The sequence below is a fragment of the Portunus trituberculatus genome, chromosome 47, assembly GCF_017591435.1.
Source record: "Portunus trituberculatus isolate SZX2019 chromosome 47, ASM1759143v1, whole genome shotgun sequence".
NCBI lineage: Eukaryota > Metazoa > Arthropoda > Malacostraca > Decapoda > Portunidae > Portunus > Portunus trituberculatus.
In genome coordinates this window covers 13,118,417-13,135,396 of record NC_059301.1, presented here as the reverse complement: position 1 = coordinate 13,135,396, position 16,980 = coordinate 13,118,417, and positions in this window count along the sequence as shown.

The window sequence follows — 16,980 nt, the reverse complement described above, 5'->3', positions numbered from 1 at the left end:
AGCTACAGGCAACTCTCAACACTCCATTAAAGAATAAAAACTAAAAAGAAATAGATAAATAAAATAAATAAAAAACTACAAAATACTTCCTAGCGACATCTGGCATAAAACTAAGCTAGTCCTCAGCTGCTGCCAAAGTTAACAACATAATTGACTAGGAATACGACAGCACACAACAGCGCCAGCTTATAGAATGGAGCTCTTGGAAAAAAAAAAAAAAACTGGAAGAATCACCGTGTTGTAAGTCTCGGAACTTCGACTCTGCAGCAAAGGACTATGACCGTAGCAAGTGAGAGGAGATTTTTTGCAGAAAGGTTGAAGTCCTCGCCTTGCACATCTCCTCCTCCTCCTCCTCCTCTTCCTCCTCCTCCTCCTCCTCTTCCTCCTCCGCGTCCTCTTGTTGCTTCCAGGAGTCAACAGACAAGTGGTGGACGACAGAGAACATGACGACAAAGGAAAAGAGAGAGAGAGAGAGAGAGAGAGAGAGAGAGAGAGAGAGAGAGAGAGAGAGAGAGAGAGAGAGAGAGAGAAGAGAGAGAGAGAGAGAGAGAGAGAGAAGAGAAGAGAAGAGAAGAGAAGAGAAGAGAAGAGAAGAGAAGAGAGAGAGAAGAGAGAGAGAGAGAGAAGAGAAGAGAGAGAAGAGAAGAGAAAGAGAAGAGAAAAGAAGAGAAGAGAAGAGAGAAGAGAAGAAGAAGAGAAAAGAAAAAAAAAAAAAAAAACAAAAAGAAAGAAAAAACAAAGAGAATAAACGAAGAGAGAAAAGAAGAGAAGAGAAGAGGAGAGGAGAGAAGAGAAGAGAAAATAAAAGAAGAGAAGAGAAGAGAATAGAAGAGAAGAGAGGAGAGAATGAATCAGACAACGGGGACATGCAAGGAGGAACAGCGGGCGGACGTAGTGAGGTAACGGACGGTCTGTGTGTGTGTGTGTGTGTGTGTGTGTGTGTGTGTGTGTGTGTGTGAGGGGTTGGGGGCAGCGTCGGGGTGGAGTCAGCAGGAAACACTTTGATCCTGGAATGGCCTGTGTCCTGGTGAGTGGCGGAGGGACAGGTGTGACTGGCAGCTCAGGTGATCACGAGGACTCGTCTTAATTAAACTTTGGAATAAATGGGAACGTTGTCCTACTTCCTCGTTCCGTCCGTCTCTCTCTCTCTCTCTCTCTCTCTCTCTCTCTCTCTCTCTCTCTCTCTCTCTCTCCTGTTTTGTTTACTGACTTCTCAAACAATAATTTTTCCTTCTTCTCTTCCTCCTCCTCTTTTCCCATTTTCTTTTCCTTTCCTCCTCTCCTCTCTCTCTCTCTCTCTCTCTCTCTCTCTCTCTCTCTCTCTCTCTCTCTCTCTCTCTCTCTCTCTCTCCACCACTCCTACTCCTACCCCTTCCCTCACCTACCTCCTGCCTTCCTTTCCCCCCCTTTCAATTTACTAAGTCTCTCTGTACCTATGCTCTCTACGATCTTTATTCCCTTCACAACCTCCCAATACTAATCTTTCTCTCCTCCTTTCTTTTTTTTTTTTTTCGTCCTCTAACTCATCTTCTTGCCTCTTGGTGATCCTTCAATCTACCTGTCATCCACATTCTTTGGTACTTCTTAATCTTTTTTTGTCTTCTTTTTCGTCCTCAGCTCCTCCAGGCATCCATCTCTTTTTGACTCTCTCACTCTTACCTGCCTGCCTTCATCTTTCCTTTCGTTTCTTTCCGCTTGTCTTGCCGCTGGGGATGATGAAGCAAGGTTGACGTGATCTCTTCATTACCTGCGTCTGTCTAGGGTGACCAGAGATGTTGAGAGAGAGAGAGAGAGAGAGAGAGAGAGAGAGAGAGAGAGAGAGAGAGAGAGAGAGAGAGAGAGAGAGAGAGAGAGAGAGAGAGAGAGAGAGTAAAGAAGAGAAAACTTGTTAATCGAATCAGCAGTTGTAATCTTTTTTTCAGTTTATTTTTTCTCATGTTTCTTTTCCCTGGACATTTTTATCTTCCTCTTCCTCCTCCTCATTTTTTCCTCTTCCTCTTCTGCTTGCCGCTCCCCTCTCCTCCTCTCTCTCTCTCTTTCTCTCTCTCTCTCTCTCTCTCTCTCTCTCTCTCTCTCTCTCTTACCTCACTTCATCTTCCCTTTTTCCCACCATTTTTTTTCTTTTTTCATCCTTCCCTTGTTCGTGCTCTTAATCGCTTCATTCTCCTGCACATTTCCACCATTCCTGGCATTCCCACGCCTGCTCCACAAGCCGCCACGCCCTTCAACACTCTGCATATTAAACACGAAACAATGTCCTTCCAAAATCTTGTCTGGCTCTGAATGAAAACACTTGGAAACATTCTCTGCCATGCCAAAATATTAAAACTGTCCTTCCGTCCAGTTAAAAGCGAGTATTTTGCATTTCTCTCTAATCATAAGGACTAGAAATGACGTTAAGTTTGAGGAGATTGCATTGAAATAGGAGTTGGAAAGATGCGGTGTCTCAAACAGAGTGGTTGATGACTTTATATAAATTCAGTAATCTGGTTCTTAGCTTTGAGTCAATGCTGAAACTTAAAGGACGAGATGAATTTGGATAAGCATGGGAGGTGTGTGTGTGTGTGTGTGTGTGTGTGTGTGTGTGTGTGTGTGTGTGTGTGTGTGTGTGTGTGTGTGTGTGTGTGTGTGTGTGTGTGTGTGTGTGTGTGTGTGTGTTAGCACGTGGAGGTATACTGATTTACTTTATCTATTTAATATTTTGTGTGTGTCCCCTTCTTAACCCCTTCAGTACCATTACGTGTTTCTACATTCATTTAGCTTACTTTTCGGTGATTCTATGTAGCTTCAGAAACTCATGTGTGGGGTTTAAGATAGTGAGGACTGTGGCCATTAATATTCTGACCTCCATAGACCCTTTTTTTCTAATGTCAATAAAATGGTCTAATCGTACACAAATCACAAGGTAAAAGTGTGTCCCAGTATTGAAGGGGTTAATTATATGGACGAAAGAGGGGATGTAGTTTATCATTGAGACACCATTCGGGTTGGGATAGCAAAGATATTCGTATTTGTTATATATGATGACTAAGGAATTTCTTCTCTCTCTATATATGTACATGTATATTTCTTAGTTTATGCTCTTTTCCAGCAAGAAAATAATTGTTCTACGTTACGAGATTAGTCCAGTTTAGTTGGTTAGTTGCTTTTTTCCGGTTGGTTAGAGCATTTTCTTTGCTGCACCTCATTTTGCTGCTTTCGAATTCACTTCTTTCCCAGTAATTTCTCGACTTAAGTGAGGGAATTAGGCATTATTTCAGCCTGGATCGCCCGTTAGTGTACCTGTTAACATTTCATTCCCTGAGATAATCGTAGTCTTAATACCTTCACTACCATGAGAAGTTTCCATGTTCATTCTGCTAATTATTTCGTAATTTCATTCAGCTTCAGAGACTTATGTGGGGGATTAAAATAGTGAAGACTGTGATCATTAATCTTCTGACCTCCATAGACTCTTCTTAAAGTAAATAAAATTATCTAATCGTACACAAAACTCAGGTAAAAATGTGTCCCAGTACTGAAGTGGTTGAGAATAAAAAAAAAAATAATAATTCTTCCATTTATTCCATTCGTACTGAGTTGATTTGGATATGATGCTAAACCGTGGAGCTCCCTGCCTGCTCCTGCTTTTCCATCTACCCATGACCTGAACTCATTTAGAAAGGGAGGTATCAAAACATTTATCCCAGTCGTTTGCCTAACTCTCTTGGCCTTGTTTGTGGACTGGCATCTTTGTGGGGCTTTTTGTTTAATCTTTTTTTTGTTGCCCTTGGCCAGATTTACTCCTTTACATAATAAAAGAGTGTTATCTTTGAGGCACTACTCCCTGACGTATTCTTTTTCACTGTATGGTTCCTCTGTTCTTCTTTTCTTTCCCTTTTTTCATTTCTTTTACGAACTATAATTTAATCACCGTTCTCTTTCTTTCCTCCTATATATTTCATTTTCTATACTGCCTTGTTTTCTGTTCCTTCTGTTTATCTTTAGTTGTTATCCTCTTTAATTTGTTTCCTTTTTCCTTTTCTTTTTTTTGTCTTGCAGTTTTTATTTCTCAGCCATTACTTTCTTTTTTTCTGTTTTCCCTCTCCTCTGTTTCCCTTCCGCATTTTTCCCTCTCATTTTCTGTGTTACACTGTCTTTCTCCCTCACTTGTTGCCCTTTTCTATGTTTCCCTACCTCTTTTCCTTTCCATTTCCTGTAGAACGCTTTCCTTTTACGCAGTCGATGCCTTCAATAATTCCCGCTTTCCTCCCATTTTCTCCCTGTCATTTCCTCTCCTACACTGTGCTTGTCTCTCACTCGTTATCCTTTTCAATGTTTTCTTACCGTTTCATTCTTTTCCTTTCCTCTCCTACACTCCCTTTTCCCTCTTCGCCACTCTCTACAGTTCTCCCACATTTCCTTCTCATCTCTTGTCATTTCCACTCCTATACTGTGTTTTTTCTTTCACTCGCTATCCTCTTCATTGTTTTCCTACTGTCTTATCCCTTCACTTTCCTCTCCTACACTGTCTTTTATTCTCTCTGTCTCTTTCTACGGTTCCTCTACATTTCCCTCTGGTCCCTCCCTTTAGTCTCCTCACGCCTCACACAGCCAGCAGGGTGGTGGGGGAGACGCATCCCAGGCGGCGCCACCGAGCAGGTACAAGACGCCGCCTCGCCTTCGTAACGATCACAGGAAGTCCGGCTCAGGAAGTGAACTACGGACCTAGAAATTTGGTGCCTCGTACTGGGTCTACAAAAAGAAGGTGACGGTGCTCCTTCTTCTTCTTCTTCCTTCTTCTTCTTCTTCTTCTTCTTCTTCTTTTTCTTCTTCTTCTTCTTCTTCTTCTTCTTCTTCTTCTTCTTCTTCTTCTTCTTCTTCTTCTTCTTCTTCTTCTTCTTCTTCTTCTTCTTCTTCTTCTTCTTCTTCTTCTTCTTCTTCTTCTTCTCTCTCTCTCTCTCTCTCTCTCTCTCTCTCTCTCTCTCTCTCTCTCTCTCTCTCTCTCTCTCTCTCTCTCTCTCTCTCTCTCTCTCTCTGACGAAGGAGGTATACTGTATGCTCTCTCTTTTCCGTTTAGTTTCTTGCTATTCGTGTGTGTGTGTGTGTGTGTGTGTGTGTGTGTGTGTGTGTGTGTGTGTGTGTTGTACATGTATAAAAAATAAAGAAGACATGGGAGAAACAAGAGGATAAAACAAGGATTATAGAAGTGAAGGACTGAAGGATAGTGAAAAGAATAAAAATCAATAAATAGATTAAAAATATATTAAATAAATAAAAATGTATAACGTTTGAGCTTCTTACACTTATTCTAATGTTATTTTATTTATTTAGTTATTTATTCTAGTTTTACATCATCTTGTTGGTAATTGAGCGTCGCTATTTTTTTTCTTTTTTCACAGATTTGAAATGTAAAGCTTATATTTATTTTTTTTACTTCAGAAACTGCTGTTGGCGAGATGCTACACGCACTCAAGTCTCAAGTATATATTAACCCTTTCAATACCAGAACGTGTTTTCGCATCTATTCTGCTTACTATTTGGTGATTTTAAACAGCTTCAGAAACTTGTGGGGATTAAAATAGTGAAGACACTGGCCATTAGTCTTCTGACTTTCATAAATCCTTCTTGACATAAATAAAATAATCTAATCATACCCCAAATCAAGGCAAGTGATGCGTCCCAGTACTAAAGGGGTTAAATGCACGGTGGCTGCAAGTACTGATGTTAGAGCCCAATGATTCCACGCTAATCAGATACTTAGTGTTGAATCATTAGCGAACTTTAAGAAGATTAGACAAATTCATGGATGAGGATATCAGGTCGATAACAGGTCGAAGTAAATTTAATATTACGACTGCTACATGTAAGCTCCGTATTCAGAAACGCTTTGCTCTCTTACCACGACTATTTTCAAGGGCCACAGAGATGATTAGCGTGGTTTTGAAGAGTGTTTCTCCAATTAATAATGTAGAAAACTTGTCACTGCCTCTAGAACAGTAAAAACACCTTAAAAATATCGTGTAATTTTAAATAAAACCTGTTGAAATAGTGAAGGTGAAGCACAGAAGCGTTTGAGAATACGAGCTTATATCTGATGGCTTCTTGCAACTTTCCTTTATTTTCTTACTTATAGCAATTAACTCTTTCAATACTGAGACATCTTTACCTTGAGATTTGTGTACGATTAGACTATTTTACTAACATTAGGAATAGTCTATGGAGGCTAGAAGATTAATGGCCACAGTCTTCGCTATTTATATTTCCCACAAAAGTTTCTGAAGCTGAATAAAATCGCCAAATAGTAAGCAGAATGAATATGGAAACGCGTCATGGTACTGAAGGGATTAATACATGAAGTAACAAGCTTCTTTATATCAACAGTTCCGCAAAGACTGAGAAGGACTGGGTGTGTTAGAGGCGAGCGTAGCTGTCTGACTCTCACCTTTTTGTCTGCTATGTTGTGTAGATTCTGATAACACAGCTTTGTCCAACGGTGCCTATTTTACATACGGTGACCTTTTCTACTCTGGCCTTTCTCCTCCTCTTCCTGTCTCCATCCCTTCCTTCCTCCCTGCCACGCCCACTGTCTTCAGCCTCAAAGTTGCAGCGGCGACCACACTTTCATGAGCCTTCTTCTGCCTTCTTATCATCCTCCAGTTGCCTTTATCTCTTCCTTATCTTTCACTAGCTTTTTCTTCTTTCTCAGTCTCCCTATCCTACATTGCTCTCTTCCTCTTCCTTAGCCTCCTCCTTCTGTATGTCCCTTTTCATCCTTCTCCTCCTCCTCCTTGTCCTCTTTCGCCTACTCCTCACTCTCTTCCTCCTCCTTTTTCAGCTCTTCATCACCCTACAACCTCATCTCCCTCCTCCTCCTCCAGTTTTTCCTCACATTGCATCTTCTCTCTCTTCCTCCTCCTTCCTCCTTCGCTTTCTCACCTCCAGCGACTTTCTCCTCCTTCCATTCCTTCTTTTCCTGCTTTGGCTGCCCCTCATCCTGCATCTTCCTTTTTCCTCTCCTTCTCCTCATCCTGCATTGCCTTCTTCCCCTTCCCCCTTTCTTCCTTCTCTCTTCCTCCTCCTCCTCCTCCTCCTCCTCCTCCTTGGCGTCCTGGAAAACCCCAAACCATTCCAAACACGTTAAATAAAAACGTGATTTAAGACACTCCGGAACTTGCGGAACAACTTCAGCTCAAGTAAAAATTGTGAAAGGTCGACCTCACACTATAAACCAGACTTTCCACAGTCTTAACTCTCGTGTCCAACTCCGCGATGTACGAGCCGGGCACACTCTTGAGTCCTCCTCCTCCTCCTCCTCCTCCTAGTCTTCCTTCCCCGTCCCTCCCTCTCCTCCTCCTCCTCATCCTCCCTCCTTCCTTTTACTCTCTCTGCCTGCTTCTTAACTTCCCAAGCGCACTCACTTCTTCTTCTTCTTCTTCTTTTACCAAGTCTTTATTATTCCTGCCTGTCTCCCCTCCTTTCCTTCCTTCCTCTGACTAAGTATTGTTGTGAATCATGTACTAAATATTTTTTTTTTTTAAGATTCTTACGGAAATGCAAGCAGTTTGTGGTTTGTTTCTATGTTTTATGCATGGGAAGTACGTTTTTTCTTTATCATTCCTGCTTGTCTCCACTTCTGTCCTTCCTCTGACTAAGCATTGTTCTGTTGTGAAGAGTTTAATGGTGTCTTAAATGCTTTCTTTCTCTAAGATGTTCACGCTAAGGCAGTTCTTTTTAGTGTGTTTCGTTTTTAACTCCTTCAATACTAGGACACATTTTTACCTTGAAGTTTGTGAACGATTAGATAATTCTATTGACATTAGGAAGTGTCTATTAAGGTCAGTATATTAATGGTCACAGTCTTCACTATTTTAATTCCCCACTTAAATTTCTGAAGCTGTATAAAATCACTAAATAGTAAGCAGAATGAATATGAAAACCCGTCATAGTATACAAGGGGTTAGATTTATGTGTGAAAACAAACAAATAAACAAACATAAAGCTATAGTCTTTTATTATTCCTTCCTCTGATTAAATGTTGCAAAAATAGGAAGAAATCTCTTTTTTATTTCGTTTCAATGTTTATGCGTAAAAAAAGAGAAAAACAAAGCCAGTCTATCATTGTTTTCTCTAATTATTGTTCAGTTAGGGAGAGTTGTGTAGCGCTGTGAGTAATGTAAATGTTTTCCTCTTTAAGATTTTCACAGGGGAAGCAGTTTTGGTGTGTTAGTTTTTACCTTTATGTGTGAAAAACAACTGATGTGGTGGTACTTGAATATGTAGCGAAGAAAATACACGTGCACCAAAATAAAAGGAAGATATTAGAATTTAGAGAAGGAAAGAAATAAATGCATCTATAGAGTAAAATATGGTACTTGAGTTCACAGCAGAAGCAGTTTTCGCGTGTGAGTTTTTACCTTTATGTGCGAAAAATAACTGAGGTAATGGAACTTAAATATGTAGCGAAGAAAATACACAGACACGAAAAAAAACAAGATATAAAAATTTAGAGAAGTAAAGAAATAAATGCATCTATAGAGTAAAATATGGTACTTGAGTCAATATGAATACGAAAAACACATATTCATAAAAAAATGTATCAAAATTTAGATGAAAATAAATAGTACACATATATAAATAAAAAAAGACAGAAGTATGTATGAATATATTAAAATGCACTCTCATGGAGGAAAAGAAATACTAAAGTTCAGAAAATATTATCATACAAAAAAGAAGGAAGCAAGGAAAGACAGAACGAAAGAAATGGTTTATAAATTTGACGCCATTGTTTCTCGTGCCTCGGAGTCCAAAAAATATTACTATTGGGACAAAAAAATAACTAGACAAATAAAAAAGAAGGCGGCGGCAAGTAAGAGCTGCAGTATTCATCACCTCTTGCTTCTTTCACTCGAAGACTTTGCTGCAGAAACATGTCACTTTTTATTTACTTCTATTTTCACACATTCGAGACGTTTTTTTTTTTCCTTCTTGTATTTTTTCAACTCTTTACTTCTTTCCCTTCATGCATAAAAGAAAAGCTCAGCCATGCAACACACACACACACACACACACACACACACACACACACACACACACACACACATATTTTTCAAGAGCTAGTGTTTGAGCAGAGGCATGCTACAGACTCCGCCGTGAAGTGAGTGCACCGCCTGAAGGAAAGGAGAAAAAGCTTCGTGAAAAATGTAGCAGCGCGTTTTCGAGACTCGATACTCAGCTGGGATTGATTTACGAAACGGAGCGATGTGACGGAGGAGAGAGAAAAATGCTTTCCTGCTTCCTACAATCAATTATACACCGGAGAGAGAGAGAGAGAGAGAGAGAGAGAGAGAGAGAGAGAGAGAGAGAGAGAGAGAGAGAGCAATACCAGATCACGACGAAATACATGGCACACAATTGCTAATGGAAGTGAACATGATAATTGAAAAGGCATCTGATTAAAGTACGTGGAATTTCTATCTTCGCTGTGATTGAATTAAGATTTCACGAGTGGCGGGACACGATGGAACACACGATTCATGGTGGCAGCTCCTAATGAAAGAATTACAAATAGACAAGTTTTTTATTTTTATTTTTGAGAGGAAAGGAGTTTATAGACATGCGCGTCATTATTCCAGCGAGCCCCCCCCCCCCAAAAAAAAAATACTATGCAATTTATTTTCCTTCTTGTTTACATGTGATGCGTCTGATTATGGAAAAGAAAACGAAAAATTAATGAAGAAAAAAATGTTCAGGTTGCTTCAGTAAAAATGATAGCGGGACGTTACACACTTTTAGGCAAATTCAGTTTAATTCATTTAGTATTTAGTGAACTGACACTTTTATTTCTATTTACTCTCTTTCTTTATCCACTCTCTTGTAATGTATTCCGTCTAACTAAGAGAACCGATATCTACTTCAAAAGAGCTTTTCATCGGTGGCATTCTAAAAACTGTCCTTTGTTTGAGGAGAAGCACCCACACCTTCCTTGTTTTCCTAAGGTGTGCACTGAAGGAAAGACTCTCACGTTTATTGGTCAACATAGGATCAGTAGCCAGGATAGAACCAGAAACAATGACGGGTTTCCATATTCATTCTACTTACTATTTGGTGATTTTATTTAACTACAGAAACTTGTGTAGGGAATAAAAGAGTGAAGACTGTGGCCAATGATCTTCTGACCTCCATAGACCCTTCCTAATGTCAATGAAATGATCAAATCGTACACAAATCTCAAAGTAAAATGTGTCCCAGTATTGCAGGGATTAAGCTTGGGATATTCAGGTTTAGGTGAGAAATGGGGAAAAAAAACTGGTTATCTTACATAGTGGTTGATGAATGGAACGGACTCAGTAATTATGTTGTTAATGATGAGTCAATAGGCAGTTTGAAAGGAGATTAGATAAAATTATAGATGGAATGATAGTTGGAGTTAAGTAACTTTGCTCATACAGGGACTACCACGTGTAGGTCTGACAGTCTCCTACAGCTTCCTTCTTTTCTTACGTTCTTATTACATATTCTTTTGTAATAGCGTATGCTGCTCCCTGAAGGATAGAAAAGGAAGTTGTTACAGTATACCTATAAAAGAACAACTTTATACAGGGGGGATATGAAGTGCAAATAATATGAAACAGCGAATGTCCCACCAACAAGAATCAAACACGCGATTAAAAGAGTCAGCCCACCATCCTTCAACTTTACATTTCGGTGTGTGTGTGTGTGTGTGTGTGTGTGTGTGTGTGTGTGTGTGTGTGTGTGTGTGTGTGTGTGTGTGTGCTGATGCGTTGTCAATCCTCTTTACAGTCACACAAATTCCCTCAATATAAATATCCTGTGCGAACATTCTATACCCACGTGATTTCTCCAAAAATAAAATCATAATTATCTATTAATCATAATGAGATTTATCACACACCAATAAATACATGCATAAAATAAGGCCGATGGTTTTGAAATAGTTACACCACCAAATGTGCTTAACCTTTTCCATACTGAGGCACATTTTTACCTGGAGATTTGTGTACTATTCGACCATTTTATTGACATTAGGAAGGGTCTTTAGAGGTCAGGAAATTAATAGCCGCAGTCTTCATTACTTTAATCCCACACAAGAGTTTCTGAAGCTGTATAAAATCGCCAAATAGTAAGCAGAATGAATACGAAAACGCTTCATGGTACTAAAAGGGTTAAATATTGCCTAAATCTTATCAAAACGCGTCATGGTTCTACAAATAAATTAAAAAGATTGAAAATATACACCAAGACATGAAACTTTCCTAAGAACCTCGCGAGCTCCATCTTTCTTCTCTCTCTCTTATTTTTTCATGCAATTTTTGAAAACCCTAAGCTATTCCTGAACCGAACCTGGATGGAACATGCCTCCTTTTTCCCGTGTCATGTTTTCCTGATCAGTTTGGAATCTTGACCTATACACGCTAACAGGTAGCATCGCTCACCCAATACAAAAGTCTTCCTTCAGAGACTCCTGAGCGCTGCACTATTCGTTCTGTGAGTCAAGGTCGCACATGACATACAGAGAAAGAAAAATGCAATATAAAAGGGAGCAGTTACATCGTCTAACATAGTGAGCTGCATCCTTACGTTCCTCAGCTGTGCCCGGCGTGACTTGACCGATTCTAAAACAAAGAAAGAACTCGTAAACATAAGACCTCTAAGGTATAAGGAGAGTTGCAGAATTGTTATCATTGTGAGGTCTGAAGTCTAAAGATAAAGCATAAGAAATACTAATGAATTACCTCATGTTTCAATCTTCTTAGCCTTTTCAATACTAGGACACATTTTTTACCTTGAGTTTTGGGTAAAATTAGATAATTATATTTACATTAGGAAGGGTCTATGGAAGTTAGAAGATTAATGGCCACAGTCTTCACTATTCTCAGGCTGTATAAAATCACCAAATAGTAAGCAGAATGAACATGGAAACACGTTATGGTACTGAAGCAATTAAGTCGTAATAAGCTCCTTATTGACTTATAACTGAATTTTTTTCATCTACCACTCTATCTACCTCTGTTTATCTAGAAAATGAGAGAAAACAACTGACTACCTGATAAATTGATTGGTTAAGTGATGTTGTGCCGTCGTAACAAGGAGTGAAGCACCGAGGGAAAACAACAATCGGAGAAAGAAATTATGGAAAGAACGGTAACAACAACAACAACAGCAACAGCAACAGCAACAAGAACAACAATAACAACAACAACAACAACAAGTGATTACTCTGACCCGAAACAAGAAGCTGGATAACAACTTTACAGACACACATCAACATGTCCCACACACACACACACACACACACACACACACACACACACACACACACACACACACACACACACACACACACACACACACACACACACACTGACACATAGAGAGGGACACAAACAAGGAGGTCAGCAAAGTTAAGACTAAGACCTCGTGACATGCATTTTGTCAAGGGATTGCAGACCTGCCATTTACACTTCACAGTCTGGGATACATGGCTTATGAGGAAACTAGGTGGCCGAGATACACGAGAGAGAACAACGTGACGGTCCCTGGAGCTGGTTGGGTTGTGGTGGTGATGGTGGTGGTGGTGGTGGTGGTAATCCCTCAGCCAGAAAAATGATGGCCCGAGGGGAAGCATTTAAAACGTGGAATCATCCTTTGTGTTGTTCTGGGTTTGGTGAATCATAATATTTACAGTTGGGGATTGTGAGTAGAGTTATGGTAATATTGTGATCAAAAGTAATGAGTTGCGGTATTTGGTTTGGATGGGATGGTTACTAAATGATGCGTGCTTTATATGGCATTGCTTTTGTACCACGTGAGGTGCAATGAGCGGTGTCTGTCTGAACCGAAAGGACTGTTGATGCGATGATGGGCCGCTAATCGCTTTCTCCTATGATCACTATTTTCACATTCTTAATTGTACTCATTTTCTGTTGATGACGCATAATCTTTGTTGAATAATCACTACCACCATGAATTTTTTTTTGAAAATACAAATAACTTCCATTACAGACTGTTGAATACAAGAGGGAGAGAAATATTAGGGAATATTGGTCAATTACACACCTTTCCTCTCACTCCCACTGCGTTTGTTTCTGTGTGGGAATCAGGAGGTCATCCACATTAGTTTTTTTTTTTTTACTGTATTGGCTCCTTAGAGCTAATTATGTATAGAAACGCCATAACTGGCTTTCAACACACGCTAATCCTTGTGCAATCGCAGAGATATCCAGACACCAAGCTCGGTCACCTTGCAAGCCCTTTCTGGCATGGGATGTCCTGCCGCTCTCCGCTAGCCTCAGCATGCTGGCACAGTGGCCACATAACCGCAAGCAATCTTTTCCTAGCCTAATTGTTACAAATGCTGGAAAATTACATAATACATAATAGCGAGAATAAAGCATATAATAACATGAGTAATATATATATGCCACCGTCAGGTAACAAGAATAATGTACTGCATATTTTTACGCAACAACCTCGTCTCCCACAGAGCCGTGAGGGCGATGCTGATCTCAGAGTGGTTCTCACGGTACAGCTACGGCAGGAGGAAAAAGAGATGAAAATTCATAGAGAAATCTACCTGACGTCGTCTTTCCTCCCTTGCTGTATGTGAGGGAGAGAAGGAAGAGACAGAATAATTATAATACAGTTCACATCCCTAACATAAACATTAAAGAGAAGCAATTATTCACTCTTACTTGAGGAAATGCAAATTATTCATTTGAAGACAATTTATTAATGGCTACATTTGTTCGTCCGTTGTTATTCTAAGCAAGCATAATAAAGTTGTTATATAATGCAATGCCCTAAAACTAAAACTTCCTCACAAAGCAGGACTTACATGTTACGATACATTAATTTCTTTACTGCAACAATCATATTTTGTTAACAATCGGAAACATGTAATAAGAAATAAAAGATGCAAGGGTTATTCTATATTTCATCAGCAAAAAAGATTGTAATACAGCAATTGTGTCTAAAAAGCAGTAGATAATTATAGGAAAAATAATTTTGAAAACGTTTGCCAACCTGTGGAAGGACTGATCTGCCATAAGTCTCTCAGAATTTTCAATGAAAGTGTCAATGATAATTTCGTATTCTCAAAGCATCTAAGACCCAAATCTCTATATTGCATTGTTGTCCACAACTTATCCTCTTGTTGTTTTCATTCGTATTACATCTCCTCCTCCTCTTATCTTGCTACCATGCTACTATCTACTTCAATTCTTGTCTCTTTCATACTTTCTCTTTCATATGACAGAACACTGCAATAATTTATCCGCGCTGCTGAACACGTCAGGATAAAGTTGTTACGTGTGAGGCTCGCTTTCCCTTCATGGTTCGTTAATATCTACAGCCTCCCCTATTCGTCCCTGCCTCGCCTCCTTCTCTCGGTCAAGGTCGCAGTTTAACAACAAGGGGAAGGGAAAGGGATGAAGCGCCTCTGCTCTGAATACGGAGGGTCTGCCGCGCCCCGTCACCGCCGCGGGAGTTGTAGTCCCACGAGGAAGCGCAGACTGCAGGGGTCACCTATTGACGGCCGTTTGGTGCATGTAAGATAGGCACGCCGGCGATTCTGAGAGTGAGTGAACGTCAGCGTTACGAGTATAGGGAAGGAGTTACATAGACACCAGTGGCTTGACCCGCCGTTTGCACCACCTCACTGATTCAGCAACACCAGCAACACTGCCGCTTTCCGAACAGTCACCTGGAATCTGTGCTCCTGTGTCAAGTCCGCTGAACCAAGAAGACAAAATTAAGGGAAAATGAAAGGCATAAAACGAAGCGTAAAACAAGCAAGTTGACATATTCAGCAAAGCCGCTTCTGAGTAAATCTAAGATCCAATATTAATCCCTTGAGTGTCATGACGCGTTTCCATATTCATTTCGCTTACTATTTGGTGATTTCATACAGCTTCAGAAACTTAAGCGGAGGATTACAATTGTGAAGACTGTGGCCATTAATATTCTAACCTCCACACAACCCTTCTAATGTCAATAATATGGTCTAATCATACATAAGTTTCAAGATAAAAATGTGCCCCAGTATTGAGGAGACTAAGTCCAATGAAACCAATAAAACAAAGGAAAGGGAAATGAATAAAATGAAAAAATAAACATAAAAACAAGGAACCTATCATATCTAGCAATACTCAACAATGAAACAGAGGGAAGGGAAACGATCGTCACCAAAAAGGCAGGAAAAACAAGCTAGTTATCAAATAAACTCTCAACTTGACAAAAACGAACTAGTAAAGCTAACGCCAAAACAAAAAGGTAAAGCCACGCAGTTGTAAAAATTGATGGAAGCTAAACATTTCAGGTAAACAAGGAGGGGAAGGTTTGTGGCTCCCTCGTCAATCATTCGTCACTGCCTCGGAAAAGCTCCATATACACGTGTTCGTAATGAACAGACAGAGAATAGGGTCGAGAGAGGCTTTTGTCCCCCGGTGTACTCAGAGAGGCTGCTGCTGATAATGATGATGATAATGATGATGATGATGATGATGTTGATGATATGATGATTGATAAACTACAAATAACTAGATAATAAATAGAATAGAACATTGAAACGAGCGTCTTCCTTTGAAAAATCTTACTTGTGAAGATAAGACAGAAGAGAGAGGCAGACTGCACTAAAGTAATTGGATTGAAGATGGTAGTGGTATAAGCTGGTATAAGACTAGTAGAAAGAATTATTTTCCAGAACTGAAGACCTAAACCTTCGTATTCCTGAGATGGCTATTTCATCAGATTGCTAAAAGAAGCTTCAACAAGTTTACTGGAAAGTAGGAAAGATATCAAAAGGTGCCACTGACAGCTAAAGGAAAGATGGAAAACTTGAAATCCTTTACGTACTTCAATCTTTGCTCAGTAAAAGTAAAAAGTCACTCTGTCAATAGGCGCCTTCATGTTATGTACTAGTAAGGAAAGAGAGAAGAAGGAGAAGGAGGAGGAGGATTCAGTCATAAAACTCTCTTGAACAGTAACTATAGAGAAACTATGCTAAAAGATAAGAAAAATCAACACTACAGAGAGGAAAATGACCTCTACACAGAGAACTCAACAAATCCCTTTTATTAAGACGTACGGAAGGGGATAAGCCTGTATACAGAGCAAACACCGCCCTACATAAAGACATCTGGAAGGGGACAAGACTAAAGAGAAGACTGGAGCGGTGGTGGTGGAGGTGGTGGTGATGGTGGTGGTGGAGGAGGTGGTCGGGACAGAGCGGCTGTAACGGTGATGACTGTAACGGAACTGGCAACGGACGCTACTCATGTCGTTGTAGGAGTGACAAAAGCGACAACAACGGCCGTGGAAGCAGTGGCGGCTAAATGAAGTGTATGCAGCGGCGGTGGAGTAGGCGGCGCGAGAGACAAGTTCGGGATGCTCTTAGCTGTAAAGAGGCGGGCGCTGGAGCTCGGCGGCGCGATGATGGGCTGTGTAAAGAGGCATCTCCTGAAGGCCGTGTGGCGTAATTCAGCGGCGGGACGGACTAACACCGCGACTTACACGTTAAGAGCCTTATTCAGGGACATGCTGTGTTCATTCCTCTAAGCGACCTGGCGGGGAGAGATGCCCTGCACGAGAGAGCGGGAGAGAAAGGGAGAAAGCAACAGAGAACAGAGAGACAGAGAGAGGGAGAGGTAGCAAGAGGAGAAGAGCGGGACCTCCATGTCTTACTAGGTCGGGTTAGGTCGCTCTAGTGTGCGTCAGGCGTTTGATGGGTTTTGGATTGCGAGAGAGTGGCTGCAGTGGTAGGAGTGAAGCTGTGCGGGGTCGTGTTTGTGGAGGTCTTTGGCGGGCGGTGGTAGGCGACGGCTAGCGGGTTGCGGGAGGTAGTGGTGAGCTGCAGTATAGCCGAGTGTCTGGTTGCCTGGCGGTTGTGGCATTAGATTACCTTGAAGCGCAGCATGGAAAGGGTTCGGGGAGAGACAGATAGAGATGAATAACGTAGCAGAGAGAGAGAGAGAGAGAGAG